Source organism: Gordionus sp. m RMFG-2023, chromosome 4, assembly GCF_954871325.1.
Source record: "Gordionus sp. m RMFG-2023 chromosome 4, tfGorSpeb1-WG-v2, whole genome shotgun sequence".
NCBI classification, from domain to species: domain Eukaryota; kingdom Metazoa; phylum Nematomorpha; class Gordioida; order Chordodea; family Parachordodidae; genus Gordionus; species Gordionus sp. m RMFG-2023.
In genome coordinates, this window is record NC_088778.1 from 29,135,939 (window position 1) to 29,153,495 (window position 17,557).

General features: G+C 25.0%; 2 non-coding genes and 1 pseudogene across 2 annotated transcripts; 2 read left to right on the plus strand and 1 right to left on the minus strand.

Annotated features, from left to right (window-relative positions):
* Positions 1-4,193: 4,193 nt before the first annotated feature.
* LOC135929228 (U5 spliceosomal RNA) lies at positions 4,194-4,315 on the minus strand. The gene has a single exon (XR_010572535.1). It is a non-coding gene; the product is annotated as a U5 spliceosomal RNA (small nuclear RNA).
* Positions 4,316-7,439: 3,124 nt separating this feature from the next.
* Positions 7,440-7,558, plus strand: LOC135929205 (5S ribosomal RNA). Its single transcript, XR_010572519.1, has one exon. It is a non-coding gene; the product is annotated as a 5S ribosomal RNA (ribosomal RNA).
* Positions 7,559-14,067: 6,509 nt separating this feature from the next.
* LOC135929231 (U5 spliceosomal RNA) lies at positions 14,068-14,181 on the plus strand (annotated as a pseudogene).
* The last annotated feature ends 3,376 nt before the right edge of the window (positions 14,182-17,557 follow it).

Sequence of the window (17,557 nt, forward strand, 5' to 3'; positions counted from 1 at the left end):
AACTTACGCCATCTAGCAGATTAAATAATGTTATATTTATGTGAAATAAACAAATTAAAAATGATAGTACAAAATAATTAGAAAATTTTGAAAGATATCTTCCTTTTTACATCTAATAAATCATCTATTTTTTGAGAGTTTAATTATAGATTTTATAAAATTATTTTTTTTATAAAAATGTTTTTCTAAATAAGACTATATTTTTGTATAAATTCCCAATATATTTACATTAATAATAATATACAATTACTTTGTAGGCAATGACATATAATCACTGGTGAAATGTTCACCACATATTTTAGAATATTTGGTGGGTTTAAAATTTTTTCTATTCATTGACTTTAACCATTTAGATAAGATAGGATACTTTAGAGGGAAAATTTATTATTAAAATATTCTTTATACATATTAAATAATATGATTAAAATCTACCTTATAAAAGGATTTTTTATTATTATTAATAGATTTTGAATTGCATGATATTGCACAACAATAGCTCATAGTCTACTTCCATAAAAGTAAAAAAGACATTTATCATTCATAAATTATTAAAATACTTTTTAAGAAAATATTAATGTTAAATTAAATATCTTCAATAAAATAATTATGGTATAGGTTACCAATGACGGGTCCAGCTGATTTGCATTTAACGACGCTTTAAAAATGCATTAAATGAATGATTCATGAGTCTAGATATTATTATTATGTCATTGTTTGTAGGCCAGCAATTGACTATATTTTAATATGCAATATTTTTTTAAGTTAGCAAAGATTTAAATAAACTTTATCTAGGCCAGCAATTGACTATATTTTAATATACTTTATGTAAAATTAATTAAATTAAGATATTAGAAGGATATATTATTTACTTCTTTGTAAAATTACTTTGTAGGCCAGCAATATTTACAATTGATCTTGATAGATTCTTCATAAATCTGATTTAAACGAACTCCACTTCAATCAAATATTTCAATATCACTAAAAAAAATAAGGTTAAATCTTAACATGTCAGTCATAAAAGCTATCACTAAATTAGAATCTATTTAAATCGGGAGTTCATTTAAAACGTTACAATAATTTAATTTAATATATCATAAATTTTTATATAATTCTTTGCCTCGTGAGTCTAACTTATTTTTTAGTTGCAACCATTGAGTGCAACTCTTCAAATCTATAATTTAAAAAAAAGTAAAGGTAAAATGTTGAATATTAATAATTAATGATATATTTAGATTTGATATATAGGGATCCTTATATTTTAATAATACTATATAATTGGTATAATAAGCTATTGATGTAATTATCCAAATAAATTCAACAAACATGTCTCAGTATATCAAAAAATGTCAAAGGTATATTGACAGTTTACAATTTAATAAAGTTGATAATAACAGTTCTACCGAAGAGGATAATGTACTATGTCAGTAATCCTAATAAAATAAAATCCCATAAAAGCATAGATAACCATTCTAAATACGAAGAAAATACTAATAATTTTAATAATGTGTCAGGCACATCTAAAATAACAAATTATTTTGACAATGTAACTGAACAAAATCAAACACTTGACAGTGTTTTTACATTAGCTATTTTTATGTCAAATTGCAATTTTCATTTATTTGAAACAATAATATATTTAGATTATATAGAATAGTTTTCATTTCAAAAGTTCATTTTTTTATAAAAAAAAATAATATTAAAAATATTTTCAACAAAACCTTAAAAAAAATAAATGATTGTTAGAAATAAAAAGGTGAGTATTTAAAATTTTAAGAGTTATTTTGTAAATATAACATTATTCCATACGATAGATGGCGTGAATATTAAAAATTAAAACTGAAAAAAAGATTTGATAATAATTTTTATAAACTATTTGCCCCCCTCTCCTTTATATATATATATATATATATAAAAGCATAATTTTGTATTTTCTATCTTTTTTTAAAAAAATTTTTATTTTATATGTTACTTTATATATAAATATAGTTTACCTGTTTTTTTAAAAAATTTATCGAATAAGAGAATAAAATGGTAATTATTTCATCAAATCAAAAAATAAAATAATTTTGGATTTTTCCTTCATCAAAACCTTTAATGTATTTTAAAATAGTATTAAAAAATGAATTTAAAAAAATTATATGTATAAAAAAGAACTGAGAAAATATATTTAGAAAAAAGAGTACATATCACTATAAAGAAGAATGAATACAAAAAATTGGACCTGCAGATTTCCAGGGAAATCTGCTGACGAAGATAAAATCATTCATTGGGATCCCCTGAGATCTCTCTCATTTTTTTTCTTATGATTTTAATGAAAATGAGGGCATCACTTCACATGCCTAGAGTACAGGTTAAAAAGTTATTCTTAATTTTTTAAAAAAAAACTTATTTATAACATAGGCCAACGTTTATATAGGGAAGAAAGCCATTATGATTACATTTTTTTTTAAAAAATAATTATAATTTTTATTTTACTAGTGTTTTTCGATTTTTAAAAAAAGGTAAAATAATATTTTATAGGCCTCGAGATTTTTCAAATAGAGCTACAAACCCTTCTGCCGTCTATTAGCAAAATTTCCATGTTTGCATAATATTATTTTGCCTAAAATATTTATTGAGCCGTTTTTTAAAAATAATCCCCCAAATTGGGTTAAGTTTTTATACATCATATTTTTTTATTTCTCAAAAAATTTTAAACTAGTAATGTTAATTTACAATTTTATGTTGATAATATTATATTATCTTTAAATTGTATTTTTGTTAATTGTAATGATTGACAAAATAGGCAATTGCATTAAAAAGCTTGCTTATTATAATTTTTTCAAAAAAGGATTATTACCTTATATCAAAATTTCTTTTTAAAGAAAAGAAAGGCATATTGCTTCAATATGGGCAAAAGGGGAAGAGTAAAGACATAATTTTTATTTAGCTTAAAAATGATATTTAGGATAAATGGCAGATTTGCTACAAAAGAGAAATCTCCCTTTTCCACATCCCAGAAAGTTTTTTTTTAAAAAATCAATATATGATAGTTTATCAACTCTAAGCATAATCACTTTATGGTTAATTTATATAAGGATACTAAATAAGCGAATTGATTGCGGTATATTAAGTTTTATTTAAAAAAAACTCGGATAATAAGAAAGACAATTTGAGCATCCTCACCGTGAAAAGTAGATAGTTCTTTGGCGCCAATGAGCTGACAATGTAAATTTTATTTTTTTATTATAAAGATTTAAGGCCCTGGATATTTTCTTAGAATTTGATCCGTTTTGCGCCTAGCTGGCTAGGCTAGGATCACCTATGCAAAAATGAAAAATCATTAATATTCTTTTCAAGATAATACATCCAATATTTTATTTTCCGCGAGCGTTTATTAAATCCCCGCTTAAAAATTTCTGTGCCCCCCCCCCTCCTTTTGTACTCTGGCATCTTTTTCTCTACTTTAATTTTATTCGTATATATATGTCGAAATTTATAGAGGGATCAGAACAATGGATCAGCATGGGATTTAAAAAGGGATCCCTTTAAGAATTCAATTTTTTTAAAGTAACTTATTCGTCACGTTTTTACCTAATGTAAATTATTATTATTTATGTGTTTTTTTTATTGAATTTACTTAAAGAATTTAACAGGCTAATTTTTTAAATTTTATCCATCTTCAGATTAAATATCTATTATTAAAGAGTCATTTCCCAGATATGGGTGTATTTGCCAAACCAAATTAATAAAATATTCATCATTAATCATCATCTTGATCCAATAATTTACAAATGGCACATATTTATAATAATAAAAATATTTTATTCTATAGGAGAAATTTAATTTAGACACGATAAACGAATTGTAATAGTAAAATAATTAATAATCTTTTTTAAAGCCTCGATAAAGCTATCATCTGTTCACCGTCTAGGATTATTTTGGTATCCATTTTGACAATTCATCTATAATTTTTTTAGTTAAAATTCTTTAAATACACTAAATAAATTTTTAAAAGCCATTTTTAGTTTAGTAATAAAATATCACATAAATTAATTATATAATTGCGAATTTAAAATATAATAAATTATAATTATTTATATTTTTTATTATTTAAAGATTTTAACAAAAATTAAAACCCGAAGCGGGCCTGCATGTATATTTCAAGATTTTTGATAAAAAAATGAAATATCTAAATTAATTGACAAAATAATTTCCCTTAAAAAAGGGAAAAAAAAAATTTTCAATTAGATGAAATAACTCATTTATGATCCTTCGCACGGAAATCTTTAGTAAAAGGAGAAAGATTTATGCGTTCTGCGAAGAATCTGAGACTAAATTTATTAGGTAAATAATATATTTGGTATTGTTAAAGTCATGAAAAAAAAAAGTTTTTTTTAAATTTTATTATTAGAATATTAAAATGAGAGATGAATATAAAAATTATCCTTAACGAACTTGAATGTACGGATAAATGATTGTTTATTTTAAATTTTGCATATAAATTTTTTTTTGAATATTAATTTTTTTTATTAACATATAAAAACCCGTATTTTGTGAATCGATTTTTATTCTTTATATTTATTTTTTTTACATAATTTGGATTAACAAGATTGGATTAATAAAATTGGAGTAATAAAATTGAATCATTAAAGAGTAAACATACTCAGGGACCGCAGATATTCAGTCTAATAAATAGACTATACAATTAAATTTAGAAGATATAATTTGTGATTAAAGTCAATTTTTTGTATATATCAGCGTATTTAAGGTAAAAAAAAATAATATATATATATATTTTTTTTCTGTTCTTTTATTTGTAATGCCGTTTTATGCTTTGATTTTTAATCATAATATTAATTACATTGTTGTATAATTTTGGCCGCAGCATTAAGTTATTTGTGATTAAAATTATTTTGAATTCTTTGTAATGTATATAAGTCAAATTATTTTAAGGAATTTATTGTAAGAAAATATAATGGTAATAATATTTTTGGTAATAGTTTTATCATTTTTATTAGGTTTAATTTTAAGTAGAAATACATTGTACATAAAGATAGAAAATAAGGAATTAGATAAGATAAAAAATATATTAAATGAGGAAAATAAGGAGAGAAACATAAACATTTCTAGAAATGAAGACCTTAGTATCAGATGGTGGTCCAGCATTTATAGGCAGAGATTTTGACAAATTTTGTGATAGATGGAAGATTGAGCATTTATTAGCACCACCACATTACCTGAGAAGTAATGGACAAGCGGAGACGATGGTAGCTCTAGTTAAGAGTTGGTTAAAAAAGGAAAAATATGGAGAAGGAAAATGGTGGTTATTACTATTAGCCTACAACAATACCAAGAGAAGCAAAGGATACTCACCAGCAGAGATATTTTTAGGTAGAAAAACTAGAACTGAATTAGATTTTCTGAAAGAAAGAATAGAACAGAAAGAAGTTATAATTAATGACAGATTTAAGATCGGAAGCCTAGTTTAGATACTACTTTTTGATGACCCAGTTAAATGGGGGAAAGGGATAGTGAAGAAAAATATAGGAAGAAAGAAGGTGGAGGTAGAAATTGAAGGAAGAGTAGGATTAGTGTCGAGGCATATTAAACAATTAAGACCTAGGTGTCTAGGTTAGGAATAAAGGGCGGTGTGAATCGATTAATTGGCTTTGATGTTGAGAATGCTGATAAACATAATTGAGTTGTTTTTTAACAAGTCTGCGAGAATTATGAGAATTATGATGTTGGGAATGCTGATAGACATAATTGATTTGTTTTTTAACAAGTCTGCGAGAATTATGAGAATCATGATGTTGGGAATGCTGATAGACATAATTGATTTGTGTTTTAACAAGTCTGCGAGAGTTATGAGAATCATGATATTGAAAATGCTGATAGACATAATTGATTTGTTTTTTAACAAGTCTGCGAGAGTTATGAGAATCATGATGTCGAAAATGCTGATAGACATAATGGATTTGTTTTTTTAACAAGTCTGCGAGAGTTATGATTCATGATGTTGTGAATGTTGATTGACATAATTGATTTGTTTTTTTTAACAAGTCTGTGAGAGTTATGATAATCATAATGTTGACGTATGATGTACACAATTAGTGGAATAGGTCGGCTGAAGGGATGAACAATTTGATATTATATCTGACATAAGTTAAGAGAGAATGATAGATGTATAGGTTAGTACGAGAATAATTATGAGTATTTAGAATTAGGAAGTAGGTGAAGTATATGAGATAAATGATAATTAGTATATTTTTAGCTTAAGTCCGTTATAGATGGCTTCGTACGTTCGAGTGGACAACTTTATTATGAAGATAGAAATTAGGATGGTTGATGGATCAGCAGAATCCAGAAGATGGGTAGACGCCGCCAGAGAAGAGGCACAGATCAGGTATAGGGATATGATGGTAGATAGACCCGCAGGCTGGTCATACAATCGTAGAAGAGAACGGGATTGGGGATTTCGAAGAAGAATGTCGTGCTGGTGGGAGATCATATTTTACGGAGGTGTCCCACGATTAGCGCAGACAATAACATATTGGCAGTACAGGAGGAAGAACCGATGGGAGGACAAGGTAGCAGTTTATGAGTGGTAGAATCAAGTATAAGTGAAAAGGTGTTAAAGTTATGAAAAAAAAAGTTTTTTTTTATTTTATTATTTGAATATTAAAATGAGAGATGAATATAAAAATTATCCTTAACGAACTTGAATGTACGGAGAAATGATTGTTTATTTTAAATTTTGCACATAAAATTTTTTTTTAAATATTAATTTTTGTTATTAACTAACTTAAATGTACGGAGAATATTATTGTTTATTTTAATTTTGTATATAAAATTTTTTTTGAATATTAATTTTTTTGTATTTTGTATTGATCATTATATTTATTTATTTTTACATAATTTGGATTAAAGAGATTAGATTAATAAAATTGGAGTAAAAAAATTGAATCATTAAAGGTATTATTATATATATATATTGAATATATTTATCTTGCTAATAATACCAAAAATGTGAAATCCAACAGGTATTTATATAATTTTAATTATAAAAATATAGTCTTATTTAGAAAAACATTTTTATAAAAAAAATAATTTTATAAAAACTATAATTAAACTCTCATAAAATAGATGATTTATTAAGAGTAAAAGGAAGATATCTTTCAGATTTTCTAATTATTTTGTACTATCATTTTTAATTTGTTTATTTCACATAAATATAACATTATTTAATCTGCTAGATGGCGTAAATTATTTTTACTTGATAATTCAAAATATTTTAAAAAATAAATAAATATATTTAATGTAAACAAATATTTTGTTTATTTAAGAAAATAATTTTTGTTTAGACCGGAATTATTTGTTATTAAAATAAATTGTAATCCTAAAATATTTTACACTCAAAAAATTATGATTCACATAAAAATTGACTTAAATTTTTCGATTTCGACCATATAACGTTGAAAGCATCGGTTCCCTTTCGAACACCGAAGTAAAGCAACGTTGAGCCTGGTTAGTACTTGGATGGGTGACCGCCTGGGAATCCCAGGTGTCGTAATCTTTCACGCATTTTATTTGATAATAATCTTTTAAGTTCATCATTTTTATCAGATATCTGCCAGGGCCTGCCTTCCTATATTTTAATTTTTTTTAAATACCCGGTCCTGAAATTTTTTATAATACCCGGGGCATATATTGTAAAATCAACTATTAAATAGTCATTTTAAAGGTTACTTTTAAGTAGCGCGCTATCTCTATTTGTTAAAAAAAGTAGCGCGCTACCGCTATCGCTATTTGTCAAAAAAGTAGCCCGCTATTAGCTATTATTTTTTAAAAGTATCTTTAGCCACTTTTTAAGCTACTTTTTGTAAAAAAAAATTTTCAAACTTAATTTTTGTTTATAATGAATGTTATTGTCTAGTAAATATATAAAAATCAACATTTATAAATATTAAAATGTAGTTAGTTTTGATTATAAAAAAATTTATGTAATAAAAATAAATATTTATGGTAATTTGTTGCATTTTAATAAAATCATTTCAATATTATCATCCCCAAGTCTAGAGCAACGATCAGAAAGTATAAGTTTTGCCTTATTAAATAATCTCTCGACGAGGGTAAGGGTGTATTCAATCTTATATACATATTTTTAATATAAGATAGATTATCAATAATTTTATTTGCAAGTACATCGCATGTCTGGCATCCTATTATCATTTTGAGGGCTAATGCCACAGATCTTCTTTTTAAAGTTCTAGTGTCTGGCCAATGGCCTGTGATTCCCAAATAAGCTCAAAAATATTTAATCAGATCAATTTATAAATATAAATAAGTTTTTACCTTCTGTTATGAGTTCAACTATCTTCCGTGGTACATATATATAATATCTCTGATAACTCTACTATTAGAGCATCTTTCATCATTTTAAAGTTATCTTCTATTTTATTCATTTGTGTCTGGCGACATAAAATTGTTGTGATGGATTATCAACTAAGGACATTGGCTAAACTTTATATATTATATCAACAATAACTTTATCAGCCAATTTCTAAGAAATATTGTCATTTGCATTATTAATTAATTTGGTTTGAATTGAATTAGTATTTTTGGATGTAGAGTCGCCTATACCAAAATTATTTAGATGTTTCTCCATTTCCTTAAAACTCATAAACAGTCTTATAAAATAAATATTATTAGAATGCAAAAATGACAATTTACCTTTAGGTTATAGCTACTGGATTGATTTGAGGAAATATTTTTTTTACATTTTAAACAAATAAATTTGAAACCAGTTTTGGTTATATATTTATTTTAAAAAAAATTAAAATCTAGTAAATGGGAAATTTGTATTATAGCTATTAAGAACATTTTCTTCCCTGGTATCTTCCATTTCATAAATATCATTGTCTGAATCACTTTCAACGATTTGGATATCCATAGGCAACATTTTAAATTATTAACACATGATTTAGGTTTATAATACAAATGAAAATATAAATTACAAATTGAAATTATATTTTAATTTCAAAATTAAATAATAAATCATAAAAATTATAATTAATTATGATATTTATTTAAATTTTCATGTTTACACTACTTACCTTCATTATATTTTTTAAAAGTAGAGAAGTAGCGGGTACTTAGCTATTTTCAAAAAAAGTAGCGCGCTAAAAAATTAAATAATTACAAAAAAGTAGCCGCTATTAACTATAGCTACCAATCAACTTTGATCATTATTGGCTATAAAAATTAATTCTTATTTAATGATATTGACATTTATGACTGATTTGTTAGTTTATTTAAATCAGATTTTTCAATTATAATGAAGAGTGTGTTTAGTGTTGTTAAAAAGCTGAGTTTTATTGACTCCGACCTCGAGGTCGTAGCCAAAAAATTTGCTCACGGCTCAGGAGTTGGCTGAAGCAGTTAGCTCAAGCCGTAGGCTCAAGCCGAAATTTACTTATTTGTGATTAGTGTTGTTAAACGGCTGATCCAAACCCGCTTCTTGGCTTACTAGTGTTGTTAAACGGCTGAGCCAAGCCGGCTTCTTGGCTGCCATGCCGGCTTAACCCTAAACTCAGTCAAATTTTATTTGACTCAGCATCAAGAGTTGACTCAAGCCTACTTTTAAGCCAATAATTAATTTATTTGTGATTAGTGTTGTTAAACGGTTGACCCAAGCTGGCTTCTTGGCTTATTAGTGTTGTTAAACGGTTTAGCCATAATTTGAAGCCTTTCATTGATTTTAAATCAGTGATGTAATAATATAACTGAATGAAAGGTATTGTATTCTAAGAACCCTTGCAATTGATTTACTATCTCTCAACCAGTATTATCTTTAGAAATAAAATATTATGTAAAAAAAAATAATAGCATAATTTAGAATTTGATATAGAAAACTGTTTTAATAAACGAATTTTCTTTTGTATATAAAATATCAAACTGAATAAATTTTATTTTAATATTTTACACTCATCTTACATGATTAAAATAAAAAATTGTATTTATAAATCTAGGTATATAAAGCTTTTTAGACCATGTATCAATCTAGATAAATATGAAAAGTATCATAACAACTCTGGTGTATCAGGATATATAGGTTGTAATTTACTTTATTATTAGCATTAATTTTTTTTAAAGTTATTAAATGAATATTATTAAGATTAAATTGCATGAAGGTTAATTTTTATAATGAAATATTATATTTTTAATAGTATCATAAGATTTTAATAAAACCTAATTAATGATTAAACATATATTCAATTAATTCCCATATATTGGCCCTACTTTGTTTGAAAATGTTGATAAATTCCTCAACATCTATAAAAAATTTTAACAATTGTTTGATTATTAACCTTTCATTACATTACAATAAAAAATACCCAATTATTCTCTTATAAAAGGTAATTATAATATATAACATTAATACAAATAGTGTATTTTAACCCCCCCTATGTATGCGCAGGCGCACCCTGCCTAAGTAATATTACACAAATTTATACAAAATAGATTAACATTTTTTATAAAATAATCATTCATTAAATAAAATTATTTACAAAAAATTCTCTATAAAATCATTCTCTGTAAAATAAATCTCTATATAATTGTTTTCTCTGTAAAAGTTTCTCTATAATTGTTTTCTCTGTAATGGTTTCTCTGTAATTATGCGATACCAAAAATATATTTATTTGTTAAATTTTATATAACAGCATATAAAATTTCACCAGATTACTCCATTCTCCCCTACCAATTTTTGTTTTTTTTGCAAAGTCTGCGCAGATTTTTTTTATTTTTTATTTAATATAATTTGATTTTTTTATAACATTTTTATCTTATATTTTCAATTATTATTTTATAAATGAAAAAAATAAATTAAACATACAATTACAAATAAAAAGAAATTATTATTATTTAAAAAAATAAATTTCAACAAGTTCCTATTTTTTTTATCGCATAATGTAATTTTTTTTAATTATTATTTAATATTATTTATGCTTATGCTATGCCATATGATATTTTTTTTACTTTTCAAATTTAATATAAATAATTTTTAAATGTTTTTTCTATAAAGTAGATTCCATTTATTATATATATTTTTTTATCAAAAATTATCCTTCTTTTAACCAATCAAATGACGGATTTTAGGAGTAAAATGAAGATATCTTTCAGAATTTTATAATTAATTTGTACTATCATTTTAAATTTTAATATTTCATATAAATATAACATTATTTTATGCGCTAGATGGCGTAAATTTATTTTATTTATTAAATCAAATATTTTAAAAAATAAATAAATAAAGGTATTAAATGTAAAAAAAATATTTTGTTGATTTAAGATAATTATTTTTGATTAAAAAGAAATTATTGTAATTCTTAAATTAAAAAATTATGATTTGCATAGCCTTCACTGAATACGTCGTCTCAAATATGCCGATTTTACAACATCTCTTGTTTTAAATAAATTCTAATTTAGTGATATTGACTTATGAGGAAATGTTGAAATTTATTTAGTGATATTGATAATTTTGACTGACGTGCATAGATTAAATATGATATTTTTAATGATACTGACATTTATTGTCATGTAAAGATTAAATATTATATTTTCTATTGTTATATTGATATTTAAGGCAATTTTGCTTTATTTTTTATTCTACTTAATTTTGTATATTAACTCTTAAAGTTTTATATATTTATTTTAGGTTAAGTTCAAAAATGTGAAAGCCTAATATAGAAATGAGAGATAAAATAGTTTTAAAATGTGGGTAAGATAACTACTTGCATTTTAGAGATAATATATAAGTTATTAACATTTTTTTAAACATTTTATTTTAAGCACATAAATTATATTTTACAAAGAATTAAAAAGGATGGACAATATGTTTCATTTTATATTTATAAAAAATAATGTGTATCTTATATATAACTTTATTTAATTTGTATATGAAATTTATTTGTGTTGTGTTTTAACTAGTTTATAATAGTTATTAAGCCCTTGTTCTAGTGATACGGTTTTTTATTAACATTTATATTTTTGTTTTCTTTGTTAAATTAGAAGTGATGTGTTTTTCTCATTATCATGTATATTTTTCTTTGTTCACGTATACCAAGCTTGTTTTAATTTCATCCTCAAAACTGGTTCTAGCCAGTTTTCGATATGGGCCTGGATTATTAATATTCTTTTTTTTATATTGTTTAATTTATCTATATAAAGATCACGAAAAATGAAATTCGGGATTGTGATTTTTTTTTATGAATGATTTTATTAATTTCTTTTTTGTAACTAATAAAATAAATTTGTTTTACCTTAATTCGGTTGTATTTACTTTTGATTAACTTTTAAAATAAATTCGAGTTACCTTTATGACGCTACGTTGTCCGCTATATCGTATGACAACTGAGAATACCCAAACCCGGCCCCCTGGATCCCATTATCGACCATCCCGGACCCCCGATCTCGGACTGTGTTTTACCCACTCTGATAGTGAGACCCGTCGGTCAAAATTCAACAATATGTATATATAAAGATTAGAAAAACAAATTATCATGATGCGATATAATTGTTATAAATAAGATTAATTTGCGAGTAAAATAAGATTAATTAAAATTTATTATGAGATAAAAATGCTTGCTATAATTTCTTAAATATATATTCAAATCTTTTAATTGGCATATAATATCCCCATTTATAAATAGTGTGGATAATTATATTTGTCTGAAGCATAGTTTCCATTGCAACTATCTCCACCTCTGTTTCATAAATTTCAATTTGGGGTCACGCCAGGTTCTTTCCAAATACGTCAATTGATTCTCCCAAATTTTCCTCCATCTGCCTCAAGCATATCTTACCTCCTCATAAAGAGAATTCATTGCTGTCTGAGAAAATCATTTAGCATCCGTCCTCACAAACTTCTTTGCTTATACATCTATAATAATGATTAACAATTTAATTTATTATATATATATATACACACCTGAAGAGACAACATCCAATAATCTGCTCGGTGGAAAAATTATCTCCCATCACACCATTATCATTTTTTGGATATCTTTTCTTTGTCGCACAATGAAAGCGTTCAGAATGATAAATTCGAATTTCTTTTGGTGAGAAGAAAAAGATTTTTATTAACTTTCTTGGAAAATGGCCCGCAAAGGGAGAGTTGGGGGGCTACTGGCCTATTTTATCAATTAAAACAGGTGCATTAGGATTAGGAGGCAAAACTAGTAATTTAAAAAACAAATGAATGTCAATTTATAAAAATATTACTATTTCCTCGAAGGGTTCCACTACCATCTTCGTTTCGTCATTTAATATCTTAAGCCTCTTAAAATCTGTATCATATAAAAAATACGTATAATATAAATATTTTATATTTTTGGTCTTCACAATCACCCTCTTATCCAGTAATCGTGTTGTGTATTTTGAGAAAAGATATTTAAAAAAATTTAATGTGAGTTTAAAAAATAATAGCTTTCAAGTGATTTTCATGGACATTTAATATAATTCACTTCCTCAGAGTTTTTATCATCTAAAAAATATGTATATTACTAAGTAATTAAGACAATTATTCACCTTTTCTTGCAAAGAAATGTTTTGTCACATAACATTGCCTAAATATTAAAAATAATTTAATAATAATGATAAATTTTACTTTTAAGAAGCCTAACTAGACCCATCCAAGTCTTGGTCATTTTACCACCTTTTCAATCAGCCCGACGGCTGTTTCAGATTGATCATTAACTAAATAATGGTTATCCCTACCAACATAACGACTTCTATAATCCTTCTGCTGTTTAAGCTGAGCAATAAACTGTATCTTTAAAACAAGATTCCAAATCTGCTTTAGATATATTGTCAGGATCTATATCCTCTTCCACTTCACCTTAAATAGAGACACATATATATAGTATATGATTTAAAAATAGTATACCCCATAAGCCTTTTTTACTTTTCCACCATACAACAGCTCATAGGACGTAATCGAGGATTCATGCTGATACGTGTTATAGGCAATTATTATGCCAGGCAAGACATCTGTCCAAACTAAGCATATTTAATTAAAAATTTAGTCTCAGATTCTTCGCAAAACGAATAAATCTTCGCCTTTTACCAAAGATTTCCGTGCGAAGGATCATAAATGAGTTATTTAATTTATTGAAATATCCCTTTTTTAAAGGGAAAACTAATCATTTAATTAAATTCAGATTTTGTAATATTTATATATATAAATATAAGAATACCAACCTAATGGATAAGGTATTATTTTCACCAGGGGTTCAGTTTAGTTACGGTTAAGTATGTAAAATATTATAATGGTTACGTTTTGGTTTCGATTCTTAAGAAGAAATTTATAAAGGTTTGGTTCGGTTCAGCTAATTATAAAATTAGAATTTTTTTTTATTGCAACACCATCTTCTAATTTATTTTTATTATAAGCATCTATGAATTATATATAAAAAAAATATATAAGATTCAAAATAACTCATTTTTAAATATATTATTTGAACGTATAACTAATATATTTTCTAATATAAATGGATTCCTTTTTGTTCGTTTTGACGATAAGAAAAATTTTAGCCTCGAAAAAGCCCTTTCTACAGAAACTCGTGTTGCGGGAACCGCCATTACTATAAGAGCAAGTTTATATAATTTGGATATTCAAATTATTTCCATTTCTAAAATGTTTAACCGTTTTTTATAAAGGTTCTTTTTACTCCTTAAAAAAATAATTATATCGGTTACGGTTATGGTTCAAATATTTATAACGGTTTATAATAGTTTAACGGTAGCTTATTCATTTTTTGAGCCCGTTCTTTTTTAAACATAAAAATTGATATAATGTTTTGAATACTTATCTTATAAATTGTAAGACAATGTTTCTCATAACCTGTAATTTATATTAAAAATATATAGAAAATTTAATTTAAAATTAAGTTTAAAAGTTAATGGTCTGAAATTCACAGGGTAGTTACTAAACATGACGGCAAACATTCCCGGTAAAATCAGATATTTAAATTTTATAAACGCGCTCAAAAAATTATTTAAAATTAAAAATAGTTGGAGAAACATATAGTTTTTTTATTATATCCGCCCATTGCAGACCTCTAATTTGTATGCTATATGAATAGAAAGAAATCAATAAACAAATTAAAATGGATACTATAAGTTAAAAATAAAAGAAGAAGAGAGGATTGTTGAAGTTGATTGATGAATTATTTAATGGTTAGGATGTAGCAGCGTATCTGATATAAATCCCTATTGATGTTAAAATTAAACCACTGATATGTTATATATGAAAAAGGTGTATATACTTATAATCTTTAAGTCCTTATTATTATCGGATACAAATCCCTATTAATGTTAAAATTGAAACATTGATATGATATATATATATATGAAAACTTACATCCTTTAGGTTCTAATATTATCGGATAAATCATTATTTGATATGATATAAATATGAAAAAGAGTGACAATTTTAAATTTGTTTTCTTTATTGAGTACTGAGTGTCCAATTTTTTTGTTTTATTTTTTGACAAAATTTTTTTTTTGAATCTTTACATTTTAAAATAAACATCAGTTCCCCTCATGATGATATAACCTTTTCTCATTCCCGTTTTTTACTATCTTTTATTAACTTTTCTATATTACTTCTTAACATCTTTCTCTTTTAAATTTTTAAGAAAATTGATTAATTCTAATCGAAAGACTTATACCCCCTCAGCCAAGATTTCTCATATTCCAATCAGAGCTCTTTTTTCAACATGCTTTTCTTGTTTTTGTATACTTTCTTATATAATATCAACTAAATTAATTAAATGGCTAAAGTAAATTGTTGGGCCATAAATCAGTTATAATATTTAATATTTTTAATAACGCAAAATGACAAAATCATACAAATCTTCGCACCCAAAAAGCATAAAAAACGACGTAATAAAATCATGAAAAATGATGTAACAATCGATATAGGCTTACAAATTTTTAAAATAAGCATCATTATTTAATTTTGTTATTTTTTTGTTAATGATTTTTTTAAAATTAATAATGAATTATTTAAAAAATTTATTCAAGTTTAACTCTGGTCAAGAAAAGGGTGATAGAGATTTGCCGAAAAGTAATATTACACATATTTAGATATATACTATTATTTATAATAAATAATTAATATTTTTAATTATATTATATAAATTTTTTTAAAAATGAATAATATAAATAAGCCCCCATTTCTCTAATGGCTAGTTTCCTGAAACCAGGCATTCTAAAGGCACATCAGTACATGGATAAAGTTAATGGTGGTGAATAAATTTACATTTAAATTCAAAAGCCCCTATATTACTTTAGATATTAGTGAGGAGAAGTTAATCATTTTTTTTAAAAATTGTGGATTAAAGTAACAAGTAAAATTGGCATTTATTATTAGATTTAGCCATTTATTAAGTAAGAAAGATGCCAATATATTGGAATAAAAAGGTATAAATTCCTCAGTTCAGGCAAATAATTTAAAATGAAACAAAATTATTTTAAGTCGTTTAAATAGAAGAGGTGAAATTGGGGAATCTTTTTTTGGGCAAGATATAAATACACTAAAAAAACATACCTCTGTTTTTTTAAATTTACTCTGGTCTTTCTTGTAAATAATTCACAATTCCTTTAATACTAAATTCATGGGGTTCCTCTATTCTCCATTTATCCAAACACATGTTACATTTGGATGGATAAAAAAAAACTATTGAACGTAATTGATTATTTATTTTAAATATTTATATATAATCTAATTAACTAGTTTTAATGATGATAATATATTGATTAAGGGGGGTCTAAGGAAAAAAAATTAATAATATGCTGTCAGAAAAGTTTTAATTTTATCATTAATTACAATTATGATAATTATTCTTAGGATTTTTGATTATCTGTAAAATCTTGTCACTTTCACTTAAGACATTCTATTTAACCTGCATTCATAATTAACATGAATTTAAGGCTAAGTACACAAAATATTCTATATTATTTTTTTGTGTATTTATGGGTATTTTATCGCGAATTCGCGCTAACTGAATATATACAGGGTAATAAATTGAATTTAATATTAATTTTTAAAAATCAAAATTAATAGTTTATTTATATTGAGTGCCTTTTTATTTTATATTGAAAGTTTAGAAATGTATTTCCAGCATTAATTTATTTTTTTATATATCGATGCCTTATAAATTTCCGACAATTGGGAGATATTTAAACTAGTGATCTGCATCGGGCCTAATCTTTTAAACCCGGCCCGGCACGAAATTATTTCAAAAAATTTTGCCGACCCGGCCCAAATCCGATTATTTGAAATAGAATTAGGCCCGAGCCCGGCCCGAAGCCCGTTCTGGCCGGGCCAGACTCGGGGCGAATACGGGCCGGAGCTAACTTTGCAGATCTCTAATTTATACTATTTTAGAATCGATTTTTCCATACAATTTTTGCAAATGAAATTAAGTTAAACAAATTATTCAAATTAGTCGTAAATTTAGCCGAGCCTAGCATAAAAAATGATGAAGTACATTTCAAAGTAAAATAT